The sequence below is a fragment of the Herpailurus yagouaroundi genome, unplaced genomic scaffold (genome assembly GCF_014898765.1).
Source record: "Herpailurus yagouaroundi ecotype Mexico unplaced genomic scaffold, PumYag 183, whole genome shotgun sequence".
Taxonomy (NCBI): Eukaryota; Metazoa; Chordata; class Mammalia; order Carnivora; family Felidae; genus Herpailurus; species Herpailurus yagouaroundi.
This window is the reverse complement of record NW_024412414.1, coordinates 3,835,730-3,857,546: the sequence shown is the minus strand read 5'-3', so window position 1 is coordinate 3,857,546 and position 21,817 is coordinate 3,835,730. Positions and strand designations below refer to the sequence as shown.

Below are 21,817 nucleotides of genomic sequence, written 5' to 3'. Positions count from 1 at the left end.
TTCTTTCTTTCTTTCTCTTTTTCTCTCTGGGTCTCAACCTTTGAGAGTTTCTCTCCAACTCTGACTTTAACTCCCTCTTTCAAACATTGGCTTTATGCACATGAGTTTCTCCCGTGACATAAGCTAAATCAAAACAAGTAAGAGTAAGATAAGAAGACCTGTACAACTTGCGAGGGCCTTGACAGTGTCCAGACGTTGTCATCAGCATCTCCACAAATGTCTCGTCTCCTCTAATTAAATCCGCCTTTCTCCAGCTGCAATATTCAAGATCAATTAAACAGATAAGGGGCATTGATTCAATGGCTCTAGCTCCAGCAGCACACAAGCTTGGCTGCACATTAGAATCCCCTGGAAGCTTCTTAAAAACAGCAATGCCCGGGCCCCACTGCCACAGGATTAAAATGCTGATGCCCGGGCCCCACTCCAGAAGGTTCAGATTTGATTGTTTGGAGGTGCATCCTGGGCCTCAGCTTCCCGAGGGATTGGATTGTGCAGTCGGGGTTAGGTACCACTGATACAAGAAGTTTCCCATGTGGGTTAGTTAATTCTGTCTGGTGGGTGCTGCTGTCTCATTTTGCAGGTGACGACACTGAGGCTCTGAGTCTTGGAGAGTCTGAGAGGCTCTGAGACTTGAAGGAGAATCCAAATGCTCTGGTCTTTTGCTGGGCAGAGGGAGCATCAAACAGAGACAGGAGAAGGGCCAGCAACCTCCCTCTTTTCTCCCCCCAGTCTATCTCCACCCAAGCAATTCACCAGCTGTCATTTATGGTGTCATTCTCTACTGTAAGACTGGAGGCCCTGTTGTTATAAGAGTTTTTCTTATGCAAACATCCTGTAATAGTTATTTATCTGATTACTGCCACCTCAGGGGTCAGAGTCTTATTGTCATGGATTTGACTATAGAGCCCAGCACTGTGCTTGGCCGAAAGTAAATGCTTTAAAATTTTTGAAAGATTATTTGGACATATGTTGAATGGGATGAATGGATAGACAGACAGATGGACAGACGTGAATGGATCGTGATAAGCAGATATACAGACTTGAATGAATGAATGGGCAGTAGATTGGATGGATGGATGAATGGATGGATGGACGGTTAGATGGGTAAATGACTGCAAGAATAAATTTGTCTATAGCCTGCCTTGTGTCACAAAGGATTTGAGATGCTCAAAAAGATTCAAGATACTTATAATAAAATTGAAAAGTGGAATTTTAGTGCAGTCTCTGTACCTGGCTTCACTCTAGGCATTAGAACGCATCTGTGAACAAGAGACAAAGATTCTTCCCCTTGTGACCCTTATATTTTGGCAGCATGAAACAGACAATAAACATAACAAATGAATAAATTATATGGAGTATGTTAGACGGCTAGGAGCTATTGGTGAGAGAAAAGAGCAGGGAAAGAGAGACTGGAAAAGCCAAAGAGGGGACACCACTCTAAACAGGGAGAGGAGGGAAGGACTCATGGAGAAAAGCAAAGACCTCTGAGCAAAGACCGGAATGAGATGAGGAAGGGAGCCCTGCAGGGACCTAGGGGGAGAGCATCCCAGGTGGGGGAGAGGGCCTGTGCAAAGGTTTTGAGTGGGAGTGTGCCTCTCTGTTTGAGGGATAATATCAGAGGCCAAGCACCTGGAGCAAAGTCAGTGGACGGGAGAGTAGGGAATCAGAGGTCACAGAGTGGCCAGATCACATAAGGCCTTGTTCATGATGGTGAGAACTTTGGTGTTTTTGCTGAGTGATGTGAGAGCCACAGGAGGGTGTTGAGCAGAGGAGGGATGTGACCTGGCTTAGATTTTAAAAGGATCCTTTGGGCCACTCTTTTAAATCAATAGACCACCGGAGGTTGGACTCAAAGCAGCATGAGCAATGAGAGGGGCGCCTGGGTGACTCAGTGGGTTGAGCATCCAGCTTCACCTCAGGTCATGATCTCACTGTTCTTGGGTTCGAGCCCCATGTCCGGTTCTGTGCTGACAGCTTGGAGCATGGAGCCTGCTTCGGATTCTGTGTCTCCGTCTCTCTCTGCCCCTCCCCTGCTCACTCTCTGTCTCTGTCTCTCTTTCAAAAAGTAAATAAACATTAAAAAAAAAAAAAAGAAAGGGCAATGAGAAGTCAGCCAGCTAAGAGGGGATGGGGGCTCACACCAGAGGGGGGGCAGCAGAAACGATGAGAGGTGGTTAGAGTGTGGGTATCTTCTGAGGTGAATCCAGCAGGAGCTCATGGCAGTTTGGGTATGGGTGTGAGAGGAAGAGAGGAATCAGCTTTGCTGCTGGCAGCTTTGGCCTGAGTTAACTGCAAGAAAGCAGTGGCCACCAATCTAAATGGGGACAGTTGGGGTCAGGCCAGGATTTGGGGAGGGGCACAATCAGGAGCTCAGTTTTGGACATGAGAGGTTTCGATGTGCACTGGGCATCCAGTGGAGATGTCAAACAGGCAGTCGAAATTCAAGAGAGGCCTAGGCTGCAGACATAAACGGGGAGTCACACGCACACACACATAAATGGTATTTAAAGTGCTCACGTTGGGTGAGGTTAACAAGACAGTGATACAAAGAGAAGAGCCTCGAGGACCAAGCTTGGTGTCATCCCAGCATCAAGAGGCTGTGGAGAAAAGAAAACCAGTGAAGGAGAAGGGGAGACCAGTGAGGTAGGGGGATGGGTGGGAGAGCACAGGGTCCCAGAAACCCGATGAGAGAAGGGAGCAGTCACCTGTGCCAACCCATGTAAGAGACAGAACTGAGGATTGGGCATGGATTTTGCCATGAGGAGGCCACTGGCCATCTTCACTAAAGGTGCACCCGTGGTGCAGCAGGAGTGGCCGCCTGATTGGGACGGGTTTATGAATAAGGGGAGGGAGGCATTGGAAGGACTGAGGATGGACAGTTCCTTTGAGGAGTTTTGCCGCAAAGGAGAGTGGTAGCTTGTTACTTGGAGGTCCCCAGTGACCTTGTCTCCTGGTATTGGAGTCCTTGTATAGTCCCTTCCCCTGGATCTAGGCTGTCCCTGTGGCTTTACCCAACAAAATGTGACAGAAGCCACGCTGTGCCATTTCTAGGCCTAAACCTTAAGACGGCCTGGAAGCTTCTGCCCTGCTGGACCCCAGGCAGCGTGCTGTAAGAAGCCCACGCCACACGGCAGGCCACATGGAGGAGAGAATGGCCATGTACTCAACAGGCCAAACCAAGCTCCAGCCAGCGGCTGGCACCAACCACAGGCCTTCTAAGATCTCAGCCCAGTGGAGCCTCTAGAAGGCTACAGCCCCAGCTACCACATGTCACAGGTGAGCTGCCCGGCAGAGCCCTGTCAATCCACAGCACGGAGAGATAATAAAATAATGGTGATTGTTCAAAAAGCATTAAGTTAGGGGTGAATGGCTACACAGCAATAACTAACCCAAACAGGGAGACACATAGGAGTAGTTAGGGGGGAAGAGGAGTCAAGATTTTTTCTTAATGGTGATGGCATCACGATTTTTTTTTATTGAGTTATAATTGACATACAATATCATATTCATTTCAAGTGTACAAGACAGTGCTTCGATATTATTATATATTACAAAATGATCACCATTATAGACCTAGCTACCATCTGTCACCATACAAAGTCATTACAATATTATTGGCTATATTCCCTATGCTCTACATGACATCCCTGTGACTTATTTATTTAATAAGTAGAATTTTGGGGCACCTGGGTGGCGCAGTCGGTTAAGCGTCCGACTTCAGCTCAGGTCACGATCTCGCGGTCCGTGAGTTCGAGCCCCGCGTCGGGCTCTGGGCTGATGGCTCAGAGCCTGGAGCCTGTTTCCGATTCTGTGTCTCCCTCTCTCTCTGCCCCTCCCCCGTTCATGCTCTGTCTCTCTCTGTCCCAAAAAAATAAATAAACGTTAAAAAAAATTTTAAAAATAAGTAGAATTTTGTACCTCTTAATCCCCTTCACCCGTTTCACCCCTCCTTCTGCCCCCTACCCTCTGGCCACCATCTGTTTGTTCTCTGTGCCTATGAGTCTGTTCCGGTTTTGTTTTGTTTTGTTTTTTGTTTGTTCTGTTTCGTTTGTTCTCCTTCTTAGATCCCACATTTAAGTGAAAGCGTACTGTATTTGTCTTTCACCATCTGACTTATTTCACTGAGTATAGTCCCACTTGTTTATTTTTGCTTTTGTTTCTCTTATGTGTGGAGAGAGATCCAAAGAATGTTGCTAAGACTGATGTCAAAGAGATTACTGCATATGTTTTCTTGCAGGAATTTCATGGTTTTGGGTGTTACATTCAAGTCCTTAGTCCATTAAAAAATTTTTTTTAATGTTTATTTATTTCTGAGAGACAGAGACAGAGCATGAGTGAGGGAGGGGCAGAGAGAGAGAGGGAGACACAGAATCTGAAGCAGGCTCCAGGCTGCAAGCTGTCAGCACAGAACCCAGTGCGGGGCTCAAACTCACAAACTGCAAGATCACGACCTGAGCCAAAGTCGGACACTTAACCGACTGAGCCACCCAGGCGCCCCAAGCCCTTAGTCCATTTTGAGTTTATTTTTGTAGACGGTGTAAGATAGTGATTCAGTTTCACTCTTGTGCATGTAGCTACCCAGATTTTTGTTGTTGTTTTAAAGATGGGAGAAATAATGACATGTTTGTATGCTGATGAGAATGATCCAGAAGAGGTTAAAAATGATGCTGTGGGAAAAGAGAGCAGACGAAGGGGGATGGGGTCCAGGGCACAAGAAGAGGTACACGAGCTCATGGGCAGTTCACCTGTGGCAGCAAGTAGGAAGCCTGAGTACGTGGGTGGAGACGCTGGTAGGGTGGTCAGTGCATGGTGGGTGTGTGAACATTTGACTGCTTTGATTTTGTCAGTGAATAGGAAGTGGAGAGTGTGGGCGGTGGGGGTTGGGGAGAGGCACTAAGGGTGTAGGGGAGCGGAGGAGTGAAACGGTAGTCTCACAGAGCTGGAGAGCCAATGGATAGACAGGTACAGCCCAATTGCCAGGCAGTACCAAGGGCTCTCTTGACGTTCAAGGTCACAAATTTTGAAGTGAGCACAGTCAGAGTGGTTGTCCAGCTGCTGCTGCGTGGGGGGTGGACACAGCATTGGCTGAGAGTGGACATGACCAGAGCTGTGGCTCTGCCAAGCGAGTACGGAAAACACAAATAATAAATGAAGAAAAGCAATTCAGTGGGGAGACCAATTCAGATCAAAAGCTCAAGATGGTGGGGTGGGGGGGGGCACAAAATTAGAAAGCCAGACCCTGGAAGGGTGGGGGAGGGAGGGAGGAAAGAGAGAGAAAAAATAAAGAAGTAGTATGATCCTGTTTTAGATTGGTATTGTTAGGCAACTGCACCTGAGTGGGGATGAGGTTCAGGTCCGGTAAGGAACACACCTGGACAAGGAGTGAGATGGACAGCTGAAGCCCCTGCCCCAGCCAATCCCCTCCTCACCACAGTCCCCACCCTGCCCCAAGACAAATTGTCTCCTTTCGAATTTGGTTCCAGTTCTATTTGCTGTAGGATGGAGCTTCCTGTTTCCCTCCCTCCCTAGACTTCCCCTTCCCAGCTCATTAGGGACTTCACCCCAAGAGGCTTCTCTCCCCAGAACATCCTTAATAGCCAAATCCAGCGGGAAGAAGTATTTCCAGCAGGGCAGCAGGAAAACCAGCTTTTGGCTTCCAGTCTGGGAAAGTAAGGTGGCCAGCCACACGCAGCCTGGACCTAGTGACCTCTCGCTGGAGGCACATCTCAGAATTCTGGGAGGAGAACCGGATCTCATCAGAAGATGGGGCCCCCTCGCTCTCCCACAGCTTTCTGTGTATCCTCAGAGGGGTCAGCGGCTCTCCTGGTTCTCGGCGGTCACTTGTTAAAAAAATACAGATGACAGGGCCCCTACCAGAAACTGGCAGTAAGATCCAGGGATCCTTATTTCGCACAAGTTCTCCTAGTGATCCTAAGCCACAGCCAAGGTCAAAAACTACCAATCTGTCTCTTTGGGCCTCGGTTTCCCCATCTGTTATAAAAGTTAACCGAAGAGTCTAGAGGTGCTTTCCAGGCATACACGTGGTTTGAGCTCCACAACAGCCCAGAGGGTGTCAATATTTCCAGTTATGAGGTGGGAAGAAGGGGGGTTTAATAGAGGCAAAGGGATGAGGGATGGGCCACGGAATCTCTGAGGGTTTTTTCAGTGTTGGGGTTTGAGGAATCTGGGAGGGTCTGGGTGGGCTGGCGGAATCTGCCTCCCAATACCTAGGGCTGACTCAGGCTCTCACACACCCCAGAGGTTCAGGTGAGTCCTATGAGCACCAGGTGGGGCCGGTGCGTCCAAGGACAAGCACGTCACTGCACATGCGTAAGTGAGGTTCCCTCCCCTCCCCCACACCCTTTCTCTTCCTCACACACCCCCCCCCCCCAGCTCCTCCCTGACCTGTTGCTGCCCAACCCATGACGTATTTTGGAACTCTCCACTGCCATCTCTTTACTCTTTCCTATGTCGGAGTGAGTGATTTCTGCCCAGCGTGGAGACGAGGTGAGTTGGAAAATTGGGAAAAGGTTCAGTCTGGCTGAGTCACTTCAAGGAGGAGGGTGGAGAGAGCAGTCTGAGCCAAATGCCACTGCTTCCGTGTGCGTCTTCCGTCTTGACAGTAGACATTGAGAAGTGGTTGGCGAGGGGAGCCCCATGACGGCATTCTCAGTTAAGAAAAGTCACCCTGCTCCCGTGCTGATGGAAGGGAGAATGTACTGGAAGAAGCAAGCCGGGAGGTCTACATATAATTATGGAGCTGTTGAAATCCTTCAGGTAACCCTGGCCTAGACCAGGGAGTGGGAGGAGGAGAAAGGACAGGAGGTGACCGCTACAGGGGCAGATGATTAGCCTGAGGGGGCACTGGTTTTTGGCTTGAGAGTCTGAATGATTGTAGGTATTGTTCACTGAGAAGGGGAACACAAGAGGGAGGGGAACATGTTATCTTCAGAATTATGCACTGAGTCCCCCTGGCACGTGGGACTTTGTAAAGGTACTGAAGTGCTAACATGCCCTCTTGGGCGAGATGTCTGGGAGACCGTTTCTGTCTTCATGGTGGGAGAGTGTCTGGTGTTCTGGCACTGAGGTTAAGGTCCCTATCAGCCCCACAAGAACCCTCCCCGCCAGAGAATGGGAAGAAATATTTTCAAATCATATATGTGATATGGGTCTAGTATCTAGATTCTATATAGAATTCTCACAAATCACTACTTAAAAGCAAGCAATTCAACTAAAACATGGACAAGGTATCTGAATAGACATTTTTCCACAGAAGCTATACAAATGGCTAATAAGCATATGAAAAGATGCTCAATATCGTTAGTCATTAGGGAAATGCAAATCAAAATCACAATGAGATATCATTTCACACCCACTAGGACAGCTATATAAAAAACAAGACAAGTGTTGGCAAGGCTATGGAGACTTTGGAACCCTGCAACATCGCTGATGGGAGTGGAAAATAGTGCAGCTGTTCTGGAAAGCAGCTTGGTGGCTCCCCAAAAGTTAGGCATAGAATTGCTATATGACCCAGCAGTTCCATTCCCACATGTGTATGCAAGAAAACAAAATACATATATTCACGCAAAAACTTGTACAAGAATGTTCATAGCAGCGTTATTCATAACAGCCCCAAAGAAGTAACAACCCAGTGCCCATCAACTGATGAAAGGATACAGAAAAATGTGGAATATCCACACAGTAGAATATTATTCAGCCATAAAAAGGAAGGAAGTCCCACTATAGCATAGGTAAACTTTGAAAGCGTCATGCTAAGTGAAAGAAGATGGTCACATTAGACAACATGTGGTAGAGTGGATTCCATATATATGAAAGTGCAGAAATCTATAGAGACAGAAAGTGGATTAGTGGTTGCCAAGGAATGAGGGAAGGGGGAATCAGGAGATACAGAATGATTTTGGGGGGTAATGGTAGGTAGTGGCAATGGTTGCAAAATATTGTGAATATACTAAAACCACCCAAGAAGCAAAATAAGCCCTTCTTCCTGCTGTAGGCACTGTGGTTGGCCTTGGCCCCAGCTCCAAGATCTCTCACTCTGCACAACCCTTTGGCTGCAATTCTAACACTCAAATTCTTCAGCCAAGCCTCTTCCACACACCCAGACTTGCTCAATCTTTCCATTCCAACTATGCTCCCTTTTTGCCTTTACATCCCCAGGAGCCTCCCAGGGGCTCACCCCACCCCATTAGCCCTCCATGCCCCTTCCTCTCCACCACGCCACCTCCCCATTTCAGAACCCGGCTCCCTGCTCACCTCTTCCCGGAACCTCCCCTAGAGGGTCCCCCAGTGGCCTCCCATCAGCCCTTTGCATTTGTAAAGACACCAGATTGCCAAGTCTTAACCTGGGCTCTGCCACTGAAAGCCTCTGTGACTCTTCGAGAATCATATAACCTTTTCTGGGCCTCACTGTCCCCATCTGTAAAATGTACATTGCCATGTGTCTTAGTCTGCTCAGACTTCCATGAAATACCCTGAACTGGGTGGCTTAAACAACATAAATTTATTTTCTCACCATTCTGGAGGCTGGAAGTCTGAGATCAGGGTGCTAGCATGGTCAGGTTCTGGTGACAGCTCTCTTCCTGGCATATAGATAAGCCACCTTCTTGCTGTCTTCACATGGCCTTTTCTCTGTGTTTGTGCATAGAAAGAAGGACAGAGAGGGAGGAAGAGAAAGAGAGAGAAAAGGGGAAGGAAGAAGAAGAAGAGGAGAAGGAGAAAGGAGGGAGGGAGAGATGGAGAGAGAGAAGGGAGGGAGAAAGAAAGGGAGAGAGACAAAGTTCTCCTTGGTGTCTCTTCTTATAAGGCCACTAATCCCATCATGAGGCCCCACTGTCAAGACCTCATCTAACCCACATTACCTCCCAAAAGCCCCACCTCCAAGGGGTTAGGGTTTCAACAAACAAATTTGGTTCAGAGAGGGGAGACACAAACATTCAGTCCATAAATCCGTGCTTATTTGCTGAGTGAGAATACATGGAATTCTGTAGGTTTAAGGCTTTATGCAACATGCCAGGCCCTTGTGAAGGGTTATTATTTTTCATCAATCCCATATAAGCATGTGTGTGTTTCTTGGCAAGTGAATACCATATGCCCTTCATAAGCATATGACCTCCAGTCTGGTGCTCAAGGGCAGGGGATATGTCTGCTGCTTTTGAATGTTCTCTTAAACTATGAGAAACTACCAGGAGCCAGAATCCAAAATTCTTCTCTCCCTCCTGGGATCCTAGAGCCCTATTGCCTTGGGTCATACATATTTGAGTTTCTGACTCTCAGGCCTGACCATCAGGTTCTTAAGTGCAGGGGCTCTGCAGGGAGACACTTCACCACCCTACACCTCAGTTTTTTTGTCTGTAAAACAAGGATAAGAGTACCCATCTCACAGCATTCCTGGGAGAGTTAAAAGAAAAACCACATTGTAAGCTCTCAATAAATGTCAGTGATAAAGATGAATATGATGTATTGGTTACCTATTGCTGCATAATAAATCACCCCGACACTTAGTGACTCGAAACGTCAATAATCATGTGTTCTCTCTCGTGGTTTTAGTGAATGAAGAATTCAGGAGTATCTTGGATGGGCAATTCTATCCCCAGGTTCCTCATGAGGCTGAGGCTTTAGTCATCTGCAGCCTTGACGGGGCTAAAGGATCCAGTTCCAAGTGGCTCACTCACATGTCCCCAAATTGGTGCTGGCTGTTGGGGTGGGTGGGTGGGGGCCTTGGTTCGTCTCCATATGGGCCTTCCCACAGAACTCCTTGAGTGTCCTTATAACATGGTAGCTGGCTTACCCAGTGAACCATCCAAGAATCCAAGGAGGAAGCTACAATACCTTTTATGATCTAGATTCAGAAGTCACATGCTGTCACTCCTGCAAGACTCTATGGGTCAATGCAGGCCAACCCTAATTTAATATGGGCTATGCACAAACATAAATACCAGGAGATGAATGTCATTGGACCCATCTTGAAGACCCAACTACCACAGATGATGAGAGTATATTCTTTCATGTGAGATCAGGTGTCCAACAACTAGAAAGTAGCATAGCCAGGATTTGAATTCAAGTCTGTCTAGCTCAGACTACAAGATCTTAACCACTGCCCTTTGTTAACATCCATTTTCTTCATGCAAACAATCACATGCTCATTCAGCAAACCTTATCTAAGCACCCACTGTACTATGAGTGCACTAGATGTTGGCAATGCCCCTGTTCTCAAGGAGACCCAGTCTAGAGGGGGTGTGGATGGCAGAGCTGGATCCAGCTCCAAGTCCTATGGCTTCTCATTCGCTGTTCTTTCTGTTCTGGGATACTTGCATCAGAGGGGAAAATGACTGAAGCCTCACAACTCTTTTGGCAGAAAGAGGTGGAGGGGAATTATAGAAAATGAACTGAATGTGAAACCAGGAGTTCTGGGTCTAGGTCTTTGACATTGATTTGTAGGATGCCTTTTTGATAAGTCCCCTCCCCTCTCTGGGCTCAATTCCAGAATTGCCTGTAAGGAACTTACGTGTGCAAATAGTTCATTCAGTGTCACTTATCAAGCACATACTATGGACCATATACTGGTCTCAGTGCTGGGAACATAGCGAGGAACAAGATAGAGTCCCTGCCTTCCAGCTCCTCACATTCCAATGTAGGCTGAGAGACAATAAACAAACCAACAAAGAAAAAGACCACTTGGGAAAGCCATGAGAACCATAAAGGGTGAAGTGATAGGCAGGGGGGCGCTACTTTATCTAAGGAAGGCTTCTCCAAAGGGTGGGAACTGAGTACAGACTGAATGATGGTGAAGTGACCATGGAAAGATTATGGGGGGTGGGAGAGAGGATGAGGGTCCCAGGCAGAGGGACCATCGAGTGCAGAGGCCCCAGGACAAGAGATTGCTGTGTTTGCCTGCATCAAGGAGACTAGAGTGGCTGAAGGATAGTGAGCCCAGGGAGGAGGGCAGCAGATGAGGACACAGGGGTGCAAGGGTAGATGATGGGGACACTTGCAGACCTCAGAGAGATGTGTGCACTGCATTTTAAGTGGGGTAGAAAGCCTTTGGACGATTTTCAATAGAATGATCTAATATGTATCAAAAGGGTGCTCTACCTATTGTGTGGGAGTGGGTTGCTTGTCTCTCTAATATATTCTTTAACAAGTTATTGTGGTAAAATATACAGAACATAAAATTTAGCATTTTAGTCACTTTTAAGTGTACAATTTAGTGGCGTTAAATACATATACAATGTTGTGCAATCATCACCACTACCCATTTCTAGAACTTTTACATCGTCCCTAACAGAAACTCTACACCTACATTAAGCGTTTCAGGGGAGCCTATAGTCATGTGAAATCTTTCAGCTAAAAGTGACAAAAAGCCCAACTCAAGTAGAATTACCCCAAGAAGAGAAGCCGTTGTTTCACAAAAGTGAAAAGTATAGGTTAGTCTTCAGGCATGACTGGATCTAGGAGTCCAAGCAATATAATCAGGAAAAGGGCTCTCTTTCTTTTGGCTCTGTTTACTCAAGTGCTGGCTTTATTCTCAGGCAGGCTTTCCCTTCTTGGTGGCAAAGAGGGCTGTCAGCATCACCAGGCTTCCATTTCACCAGCTCAGCAACCCCAGGAGAAAAGACAGGATTGTTTCCCAAGAATTCCAGCAAAATTTCCAGGGCTAACTCTCATTGGATCAATCTGGGTCATGTGCCAATCCCTGAACCAATCACTGCATTCCACCAGAGAGCTCAAACATGCTGATTGGTCAGGGTCACATGTCCTACAGCTGAGAAGTGGAGTCACCCCCACCTTAGGTGCACAGCTGGAGGTTAGGAAGGAACTCAGTTTTTGCAGGAAAAGCAGGGTTCTGTCACAAGAGAAAGGGGGAAACAGGAGCTGGACAGGCAAAACAACATCAGGCCAACCACTACAACACTTAAAGATGCTACCTCCTCCGATCTTTTTCTCAGCAAATGGCTCCACCCTAGCATGAAAGGCAAAATCCTGACAGTCTCCATAACTATTTCCCCTTCCCCCCAGTATTACCAGTTGCCAAAACGTTTTTCCTCAACCCCTGGAAGCTCTTCTCTCAACCCCAATTCCTTTTACCCCTGCCAGAACTCAGACCACATAGCCCCAGCTCTTGGATTATTGCAACCCCCTCTATACCACTGTCCTCCCTTCCTCCTTAGAGAGCTTTTCTAAAGTCCAAATCTGACCACAACTTTTTCAGGACCTTCTTTGAGCTCCCCTTCAGCTTACAAGTCTCAGTCAGGTCTGACTGCTGCATGCATCTGCAGGCTCATCCCCCCCCCCACACCCCCACCCCAGTCAAATTCTCTTGGAATTCACCCAGTGCTTTTGCATGCTGTTCCTTGTGCCTAGAATGCCCTTATTGACATCTTCTGCTTCACCTTCAGTTCAAATCTTTTGAAGTTCAGTTGAGCCATCACTTGTCCCAGGAAGGCTTCCTTGGGAACTTCTGCATCCCCACAACCACCCCACACACAGTGTAGTTAATACCCCTCCTGGGTTCCCACAGAGTGCTATGTGCTTACCTCTTCATAGCGCTGAGGCTAGCATATTACTTTTGAAATAGTAGCCTGTGTGTTTTTTAACTAAAATGAAATTTTAAAAACTGAGGTATGATTTACATATAGTAAAATGTACAAATACTGAAAATTTTATCTATACGCTTGCCTGTGCTGTATCTCTCTCTCTCTCAAAAATAAATAAACATTAAAAATTTTTTTTAAAAAAGCAGGGCACCTGAGTGGCTCAGGGAGTTAAGCATCTGACTTTGGCTCAGGTCATGATCTTATAGTTCGTGGGTTCAAGCCCTCCATCGGGCTCTGTGCTGACAGCTCAGAGCCTGGAGCCTGCTTCAGATTTCTGTGTCTCCCTCTCTCTCTCTGCCCTCCCCCGGCTTATGCTCGCTCTCTGTCTCTCTATCAAAAAGAAATAAACATTTTTTAAAAACTTAAAAATTTTACCTTTGTATACACCTGTGTCACCATCCCAAAGATCAAAGTGTAGAATTGTTCTAACACCTGCTTCCATTGCCCCTTCTAGGTCAAAAACAGTCCTGTTCCCCCCTTCTCCCCCAGAGGTCACCACTTGTAAAACCATAGATTAGTTTTGCCAGTTACTGAATTTCACATAAGTAGAATTATATAATATTCACTTTTTTTTTTTTTTTTTTGCATTTGGTTTCTCTTATTCAACATAATGATTTTTTTCTTCTGTGTTGTTGTGGGCAGCAATCATTCATCCACTTTGATTACTGTGTGGTATCCCATACTATGGATTTACCACACTGTTTATTCAAACTCCTATTTGAGTAGATAGTTAGGTTGTCTCCGGCTTGGACTATTATGAATAAAGCTGTTAAGATTTACGTACAGTTTTTGTGGACGTGTTTTCATTTCTCTCGGAGACATACCTATGAGTGGAATTTCTGGACCTCAAGCCGATCTTTGTTTATTAAAGTTGCCAAGCAGTTTTCCAAAGTACCTGTACCATTTTGCATCTCCACCAGGTGTGTATGAGAGTTCCAGGGGCTCCACATCCTGGCCAACACTTGATGTTGTCACTTGTCTTGAGCTTAGCTGTTCTGATGGCGGACGTGGGGGAAGCTCCTTGGGTTGTTTTTCATTCTTGCTAATTTCTGTTACCCGGAAGTCTTATCTTAGGATATTGTCTCAAGGCTACTTCCCTTTTCTGGCTCTGCCAAAATAAAATAAAAAATAAAAAAATAAAACAAAACAAAATCTTTCCTTAGCTTTTGAGTTTCTAAAGTCTAGGATCATGACAGCAACAGGAAAAGGTTGTTGTATACTGATGACATGATGAATATGGGAAAATGCAGGGTATTCAGGAGCAAGGCTCTCCTCCCTGAAACTAGATAAGAGCTTCCAGATGTAAAAATGTGTTAAGGAAACCTAACTCAGAATTGAAGTAGGGAAGCCATGGTAGAAGCTTGTGTAGCACAGCAGGAAGAAGAAAGCTTTCCTTTGGATGGGCAAAGGAGGGTGCCCTTGCCTGTAGCCCAGGAGAGGCCCCCACTTCTTCAAACTCTCATTTTCCTCCAATGAACTTGGGTTCAAAACACCCCCACCCAACTCCATTTTTTCCTTTATAAAGAACACTCTCCTCCTTTATTCTGGAGATTTGCTTATGGTCCCTTACAGTTCGCTTGTCCTGAATTACAATTCCTCTGCTATTTCTGAATGAACTGGATTTGGCTGGCTGAATCACTTACCTTTTTCTTTTAAAAGGTTGACACAGACAAGAGTAGGAGAGAGAGCTGGAGCAGCAGCAAAGGGAGAGATGAGTGGTAAGAGCTCCTGAGGAAAGGGACACTTGAACCTGCCCCTTCTCTGGACATATCCGAGCTTGGAGTAAAGCCCTAGAATCTCCAGATAACTTCAAAGAAATTGAACGTAGAAAAGCCTATGCTTACAGACAAATGGCTGTGTTTGGCTGGGCTGAAGAACCTCAAATGTCTAGCAGAGTTCTCTGTACCCCAGGGGCCATGGGAGCTGAGCAATGGGTCCTGTGCATTTGGAAGGACCCAGGAGCAGCTGAGAGAGGAAATGAGACTTAGGGACAAGAGATAACTTAGCAGTGCCCTGTGCAGGTGGTGACCTCTCCTCGGACAGGAACAAAGATGTCTTAACAGATGCCAGAGTGGATAAGTGATGACGCACCCCAGATGTCCCCGCAGCAGTCCTCAAACTGACCTACTATCCCCAGAGAAATAGGAAAAACCTAACTTACCTGAGATTAAGGATTTCTACCCGAAATGGGCGATCAGAGCAGAGACTGAGCTCACCTAATAAAAACTAAAGTTACCTTTCTTGCTCACCTGAGTTCATGAACTGAAATTGGACCACTGTTGTACTTTTCACACTGTATTATATTTGTCTCTTTATTTTCCTTCCCTCTTCTTGAGACTAAGCAGATGGAGGTCAGGAATAAGGTCTGATTTGTCCTGGAATCAGCAACCTTCTGTGCCAGGACCTGGCACACAGTAGAGGCTCAGTGAAGATTTGTCAAATGCTGATTGTAAGCTCCTTGAGGGAAGGGAAGAGGAAGAGAGCTAAATAGTTGAGCACGTCCTCTGTATAAAGCCCTGTGCCATATTGTACACATTGGCCACCCTATGAAGTTAGACTATGATTACCTCATTTTACAGATAAGCCTATAACAGCCAACATTTACTGAGTACTCACCATGTGCTAGGCATTGCTGTTAGCATTTTTCATGTTAACTCATGTTCTCCTCCCAACTTCCTCTACAACCCAATGAGGTTAATACCACTATTATCCTCATATTATAGACAGGGAAACTGAGGCATAGAGCAATGAAGTGACTTGCTAAAAGTTGTGATAGGATTTGAGTCCAGGCTGATTGATTCCAACACATATGCGCCCATCTCCAGCCCGTTCCATTACCCATTTCCAGCCCGGTGCTCATGCTCCCTGCATGGTATGCCTGAAATCCTCTTCCTTCTTAATCCCTGCCCATCCTACTGGTGAACTCTTCACACCTTTTACACCTCCTCTGACTTCCTTGATGCTCAAGAGTAGAAATATGCATTCCAACCTCCCTTTACTCCTTTGTTCCCATAGCACTTTATTTTTGGGATTTGTGTGAGTTAGGATTAGTTTATCGGTATGAAAGAGAAGATCCAAAATAACAGGGTGATAAGCAAAATAAGTTTCTTTTTCATGTAAAAGAAGTATGGAGATAGACAGTGCAAGATGGATAAAGTCACATGACCACACCTTGCTGCAAGGGAGGCTGGGAAATCCAATCTTGTAGTTTGATATTGAAAGAATGGTTGTTAAGAGGCAAAGCACAGTCTCTACCACGTCACTGCTTTAGCATTTACCACATCATCCCTGGGATGGTGTCTTCGGATATCTTTCTGCACAGCTAGATTATCTTGAGGGCAGATTGTTGTCATCTTCACTCTCTTATCCCAAAGTCAAGCACATGTGGAGATGCTTGAGATAGAGGAATAAGTGACTAGGTGTTATTTCTTTCGATGCCCCAGGGGCCCATAACATGGTTCTCTGCTCACAGTAAGCCTCCAATAATTGTTGAACTGAAATGAATTTAAATGTTCTCGGCCTTAGTGTCCACATTTTTAAAATGGGTACAAATGACTTCAAAACTCACTCCTAGATTAGACATGGTCAGAGTCCACTGTATAAACTTTGAAAAATACCAGCTAAACATTAAAAAATGAAAACTTAGCCAGAGATAGATGCTGTATGTAGCTTTCAGTCTTCCAGTATTTCTTCTGACTAAACACATATACATGTTCTGCATATGAATAGAATCCCACGGTGCATACATTTCATAACTAGCCATTTTCACTTAAATAACGTATGACCCAACTTCTGTTTCTGCTCAAGACAAACTAGCTTGCAGAGAGCAATTCTCTCAATAAACAACTCGAAATCCTGGCTAGAACTGTCAAAAAGAACATGAAAATCTGTTAGAAGGCATTAGAGAGCTCTCCAGGAAGCCAAGACCTGAAGGATCAAGATCCCAGAATGAAAAGAAACACATAGAGGTGAGCCCAGTCTTCTGTGTGACTTCCCCCAGGCCTTTGCCAATTCCTAGGCAACTAGATGGGGAGACAGAAGCTGAGAAATGGAGAAGCAGTCATATGGGGCTGGAGGGGCAAAAAGAGTTTATGCTGAACCCATTTCTAGGCCATATGTGTTCTCCTGGAGTATATATGAACATCCATTGGAGTTCACAGACATTTTCCATACGTAGAGTTTTTGGTCTCTGCAGTTTTTGGTTTGCAGCTTTACTGCCACTGCCAGGCTTAAGCTCCCCATTCGTCTCCACGCATCCTAGCCAGAGAGAGAGAAAGAGAGAGACAGAGACGACAGAGAGAGAAAGGCAGATAGGTCAATTTAATCTCACTTCTGGTTTGTGATCTTTCGATGAATGAAAGTGCTTTTCTAAAAGGAAACCAAACACAGATCCTTTTATAACAGTTATTTGGGCATTTCCCCTAATTACCAAAGTAATACAAATTTACTAAAGACATATTAGGTAATCCAGATAAATAAACACCAAAAGCACCTATCAATTTTCCTCTCCTTCCCACTATGCCTAATGCAACTACTTTAGGGTTTTTTTTTTTTAATACACAAATAGGTATATTTTTTCACAAAGTGAGTTTATGCATACCTAGTCTTTTGTAACTTGCCCTTTTAACTTTACATAGCATAACCCATTTTCACGTAATTCCATAGTCTCTAATATTACCTTAATAGTTGTAGAATGGTCCATTCTTTCGATATACCATAATTTATGTAACCAGTTCCCTATAGTTAGATATTTGGATTATTTTCCATCTTCTCCTATTGTGTGCAACACTGCAGTGAACATCTTTATGTATATCTTGGTGATATCTAAATGATTATTTGCTCAGGAAAAACAGGGTATGGAAAAATAGACCGAACTTTTCATTTATTTTTAATATAATTTATTGTCAAACTGGCTTACATACAACGCCCAGTGCTCATCCCAACAAACGCCCTCTTCAATGCGCAACACCCATTTCCCCTCTCTCTACCCCCCATCCACCCTCAGTTTGTTCTCTGTATTTAAGAGTCTCTTGTGGTTTGCCTCCCTCTCTCTCTGTAATTATTTTCTCCCTCCCCTTCCCCCATGGTCTTCTGTTAAGTTTCTCAAGTTCCACGTATGAGTGAAAACATATATCTATCCTTCTCTGACTTATTTCACTCATAGACTGAACTGTCTTAAATGTTTATTTAATTTTGGGAGAGAGAGGCAGAGAGAGAGAGGGGGACAGAATCCCACACAAACTCTACACTGTCAGCGCAGAGCCTGATGTGGGGCTCGAACTCATGAATCATGAGATCACGACCTGAACCGAAATCAAGAGCTGGTGCTCAACCGAGTCACCCAGACACCCCTAGACCGAACATTCTTAAAGTCCTCAACATTTGCTTCCAAAGTGCCCTCCAGGAAGCCTGTATCAGTTCCCACTCCACCAGCAGTGTGCACTCCTAACCTATGTGCTTTACTGAAGTGGGGGAGGAAGGGGTAGGTCTTATTCCAGCTTGACATATGCCATTCTTGCTCACTTTCCTTTAAATAGATAAGCTTCACGGTGTGCCAGTCTAACGACATTTATAATGGAGAAGTCACACTAACTGCCCAAGGCCAGAAACTCTGGAACTGCATCTGGGCCAAGTTGAAAGGCTCAATTGCGATAACTCTAAATAACATGCTCGATACTTGGCCGTGAAGAACTAACATCTGTTCTCACAAACTGAACCGGAAGTATAACAAGAGAAGGGCCATCTTGCCTTCTTTGGGCAGCTATCTGAAAAATGACCAGTTGGAGCTCTCAGCACCCAGAGTGCAGAGTCCCCAGAGGAAATGGCTGAGTTCATAATGTGATGGGTGTGGGGAGCTGGACTGAGCACTCTTCTCAGGTCCCCTGGGCCATAGCTTGTTGCACAGTCTGGGAGTCCAACATAAGTGGCATTCGTTTCCTCTGGGTATTAAAGGCTTTGTGATTTCTAGTGTCCCTGTGCAAATGCAAAGAAAACTCCTTTGGTTAGTGAGAGATATAACACTTTTCAGCTGTTACTTTAACTGGGATTTGTTTCAGTTCAAGGGACGTGGGTTCTATGGCTGGGTTCTGTGGCTGCCCAGCACCAATGCCCCCAATGCCCCATTATCCTGCTAAGAGCACCCTAATTTGCTTTTAGGGAACCATCCCCCACACAATCCTAGTCCTTATAACTTTGGAGGGGCTGACCCCACTCCCTGACTCTAGCTATAGATATGTAACTCAGGCTTAGCCAATCAGAGCAATTGTGATGGGTTCAGGGCTGTACATGTGACCCAATCCAGGTTAACGGGGGTCAACCCTGGGATTTTTGCTGGAAGTTTTAAGGTAGTGATCTCTTTGCTTTGAGGGGGCTTAATTGGCCATTTCTGCTTTCCTGTGGAAAGACTCAGCCTGCTAATAAAACAGACACAAAAGAAAACAGTCAAGACATAGAGGGAAACAGATTCATGACAACTTCCTTTGAGCTTCTGGCACGGACTATGTCTGAATCCAAAATGTCTTCTTAAAATTTTCAGTTCAGAACTCTTTTTGGCTGAACCTGGTTATAATTGGGTTTATGTTACAGGCAACCAAAAGAATCACCACTAAAACCCTGGGTATGACACAAGTATTGTTATTCTCGTGTAACAGACGAGGTCATTGAGGCTCAGAGAAGCAAAGTAAGCACTGAACTAACAAGTGGTAGAACAGATACTTTTCATTTACCCCTTCTTAATCCATACCTCTAATCTCTACTCAGGGGCTCAACGAGTCCCCCTTTTCTAGCTTTCTTCCACCAAGGACAGAAGTATGAACAGGCTCATGGAGCCAGACTGATCTAGGTTCCAGACCTGGTTCAGCATCTTCTTAACTGTCCGCTCTTGGAATGACTTGCTAGCTGTATATGCTGAACTAGTTTCTTCCCCGATTTGTGCCTCAGTTTTCTCATCTGCAAAATAGGAAGTTAACAATATCTTCCTCACAGAATTGTTGCGAGGAGTAGGTATATCAGATTATGTCTAATGATCTGAGAGCCTGGCACATGGTAAATATGAGAAAGGGCTTCCTATTATTTTTCTTCTGCTGCCTGTATGTTATTAGTAAGTTGGTTACCCACCTCTGTCTCACACACCCAGGATGTGGCCTGAGTTATGATCTATCCGTTCCAAATGCTGCAGCAAAACAAACAACACACACCCTGCCCGCCAGGGGCTTCAAATAATGTCTGACCTGCTCTTTCTAAAATGCTGATGTTTCTAAAAGTGGTGATCACTACGGGCTTAGTAGGCCTAACACCAGCCTGGGAAGTGAAACTTTGGAGAGGAATTTCAAGTAAGCAGACTTTTGCTGAATTGCGGAAAGGAGAGGGAATGGAAGTGGACCCAGACTTTTCCAAGCTCCCCCCAACCTCTTACTTCTGTCAGCCCCACAGCTGTAGGGGATAGACTACATTTCCCTTAGAGTTTGTAACAGTTGCTACCCCAAGTGCTAACTCAATTCCTAAAGGGGCATTAGTCTGGTAGAGTGTAAAATACGCCAGCCCTGGAGATTCACCAGGGAATGGAGGGGGGCTAACTGTGGATTCAGAGTGAGTTCTGGTTGAGGGATATGCTAATGAATAGAAGTCTGGTTAGAGGAACAAAGGGGGAGTCCCTTGTCTCTCTGATTCATGAAGGTCAGAACTGGTACCCAGGGTGGTAACATGGCTTGTCAGCTATCCTGGACCCAAAGTCTCCTATCTCTGGGCATCACCATCAACGCTTTAATCCCTACCTTGCAGACAGGCTCAATGGTCTATGAACTACCATTTATGGAGTACTTGCTAAGTCTCTTATGTAAATGACCTCATAGGACTTTCCAGCAGTCCCAGGGAGATGAAGATTACAGCCCAGTAACCGTGACCTTGGACCTTGTAACCAGGTTGCATAGAGTGGATTCCACACTAGCTGTGTGACCTTGAGCATGTTACTTAACCTCTCTATACTTCAGTTTTCTCCTCTGTGAAATAGGAATAATAATAATTCTTACTTATTCAGGATGTCATGAGGATTAAATGAGTAAGCACCTGTAGCTCTTAGGAGGGTACATGGCACTATGACAGCTGTTTTTATTAGCTCTCATTTTGCACATGTGGACCCTGAAGCCGGAAAGAGGGATCATTAACATACCACACACAGCTTGTGAAGCTGGGTCTCAAACTAGCTTTAAGTGATCCCACAACTACTGACTGGAATTGCCTTCTACTCAGAGGAAGCTAAAACCCCCACCATGCCCCCAACCCACAACCTACCCCCCCCCCAACACACAGTTCTTTTCTTCTCTCCCTCTGAACTTGGGTGTCTCTTCTGAAGTGTTGAGATAAGATCTGAGGCCATAACTGCTTAGAGGTTCAAAAGTTTTCCCGGTACTGAGGAAAGAAAACTTTGGCACTCCTCCCCAGTTTTGGAACTGAAGGCAGCCGGTAAGAATTCTCAGGCTCCCAGAGTCACGGGGCAGAGACTCCGGGGGACCTGTAGAAGAACCACCCTACACCCCCGCCCTTGCAGTCTCCCGTGGTCCCAACTTTAGGTTCAATCTAGTGCAGGATGCCAATGGAAACATCTTCATTTTGAAACTTGAGCTCATCTGGAGGGGCTAAGGAGAAATAGCTGAGGGGTGTGGCGTTCTAGACCTTGGGGGGGGGGGTGTCTCTCTAGTTCGCCATGAAACCTCTAGGGTGGCGTCTCTGTCAATCTTACAGTTTCTGCATCTGTCTGGCTCTGTCCATCTGTTTCTATTTTGGCCTCTCCAGCAGGAATAAGTGGAGGTGGGGGCATCACTAGATGTCTGTCGTTCAGTCTGTCATTGACTTTGCCAAAAATCATCTCTCTGACTTTCTAGCTCTGCTTCTTTGTCTGGACTTACCTATTTCCCCCCGCCCTCAGGTGAGTGTGTGCAGTGGGGAGTTCTCGCCCGGGTTCTGACCCTTCCGTCACCCTTCTCTCCAAACCCGAGGAGCTGTCACGCTGCGCGGAGCCCGAGGCCGGGGTGCGCGGCAGGAGGCGGGAGAAGGTGTCCGAACCGAGCCACAGGCGCCCCCTCGCGCCCCCTCCCGGCGTGGGGGCGGCCCTGGGAGCGCGGAGTCAGAGGCGGGGGCGCCGCAGGCCCGCGGGCCCGGGTCTCCGCCTCCCTCCCCGGCTGGCCCCCTTCGGCGCGTCTCCTCCT

General features: G+C 46.0%; 1 long non-coding RNA gene across 2 annotated transcripts; it reads right to left on the bottom strand.

The window, feature by feature from the left end:
- Positions 1-13,180: 13,180 nt before the first annotated feature.
- On the bottom strand, positions 13,181-21,771 carry LOC121041257 (uncharacterized). 2 transcript variants are annotated; one of them, XR_005795637.1, is made up of 4 exons: positions 21,518-21,771; positions 19,465-19,562; positions 14,864-15,071; positions 13,181-13,722 (listed from the first exon to the last, which is right to left on the bottom strand). It is a non-coding gene; the product is annotated as an uncharacterized LOC121041257 (long non-coding RNA). The 2 variants fall into 2 exon arrangements; XR_005795636.1 differs by lacking the exon at positions 19,465-19,562.
- Between the last annotated feature and the right edge of the window lie 46 nt (positions 21,772-21,817).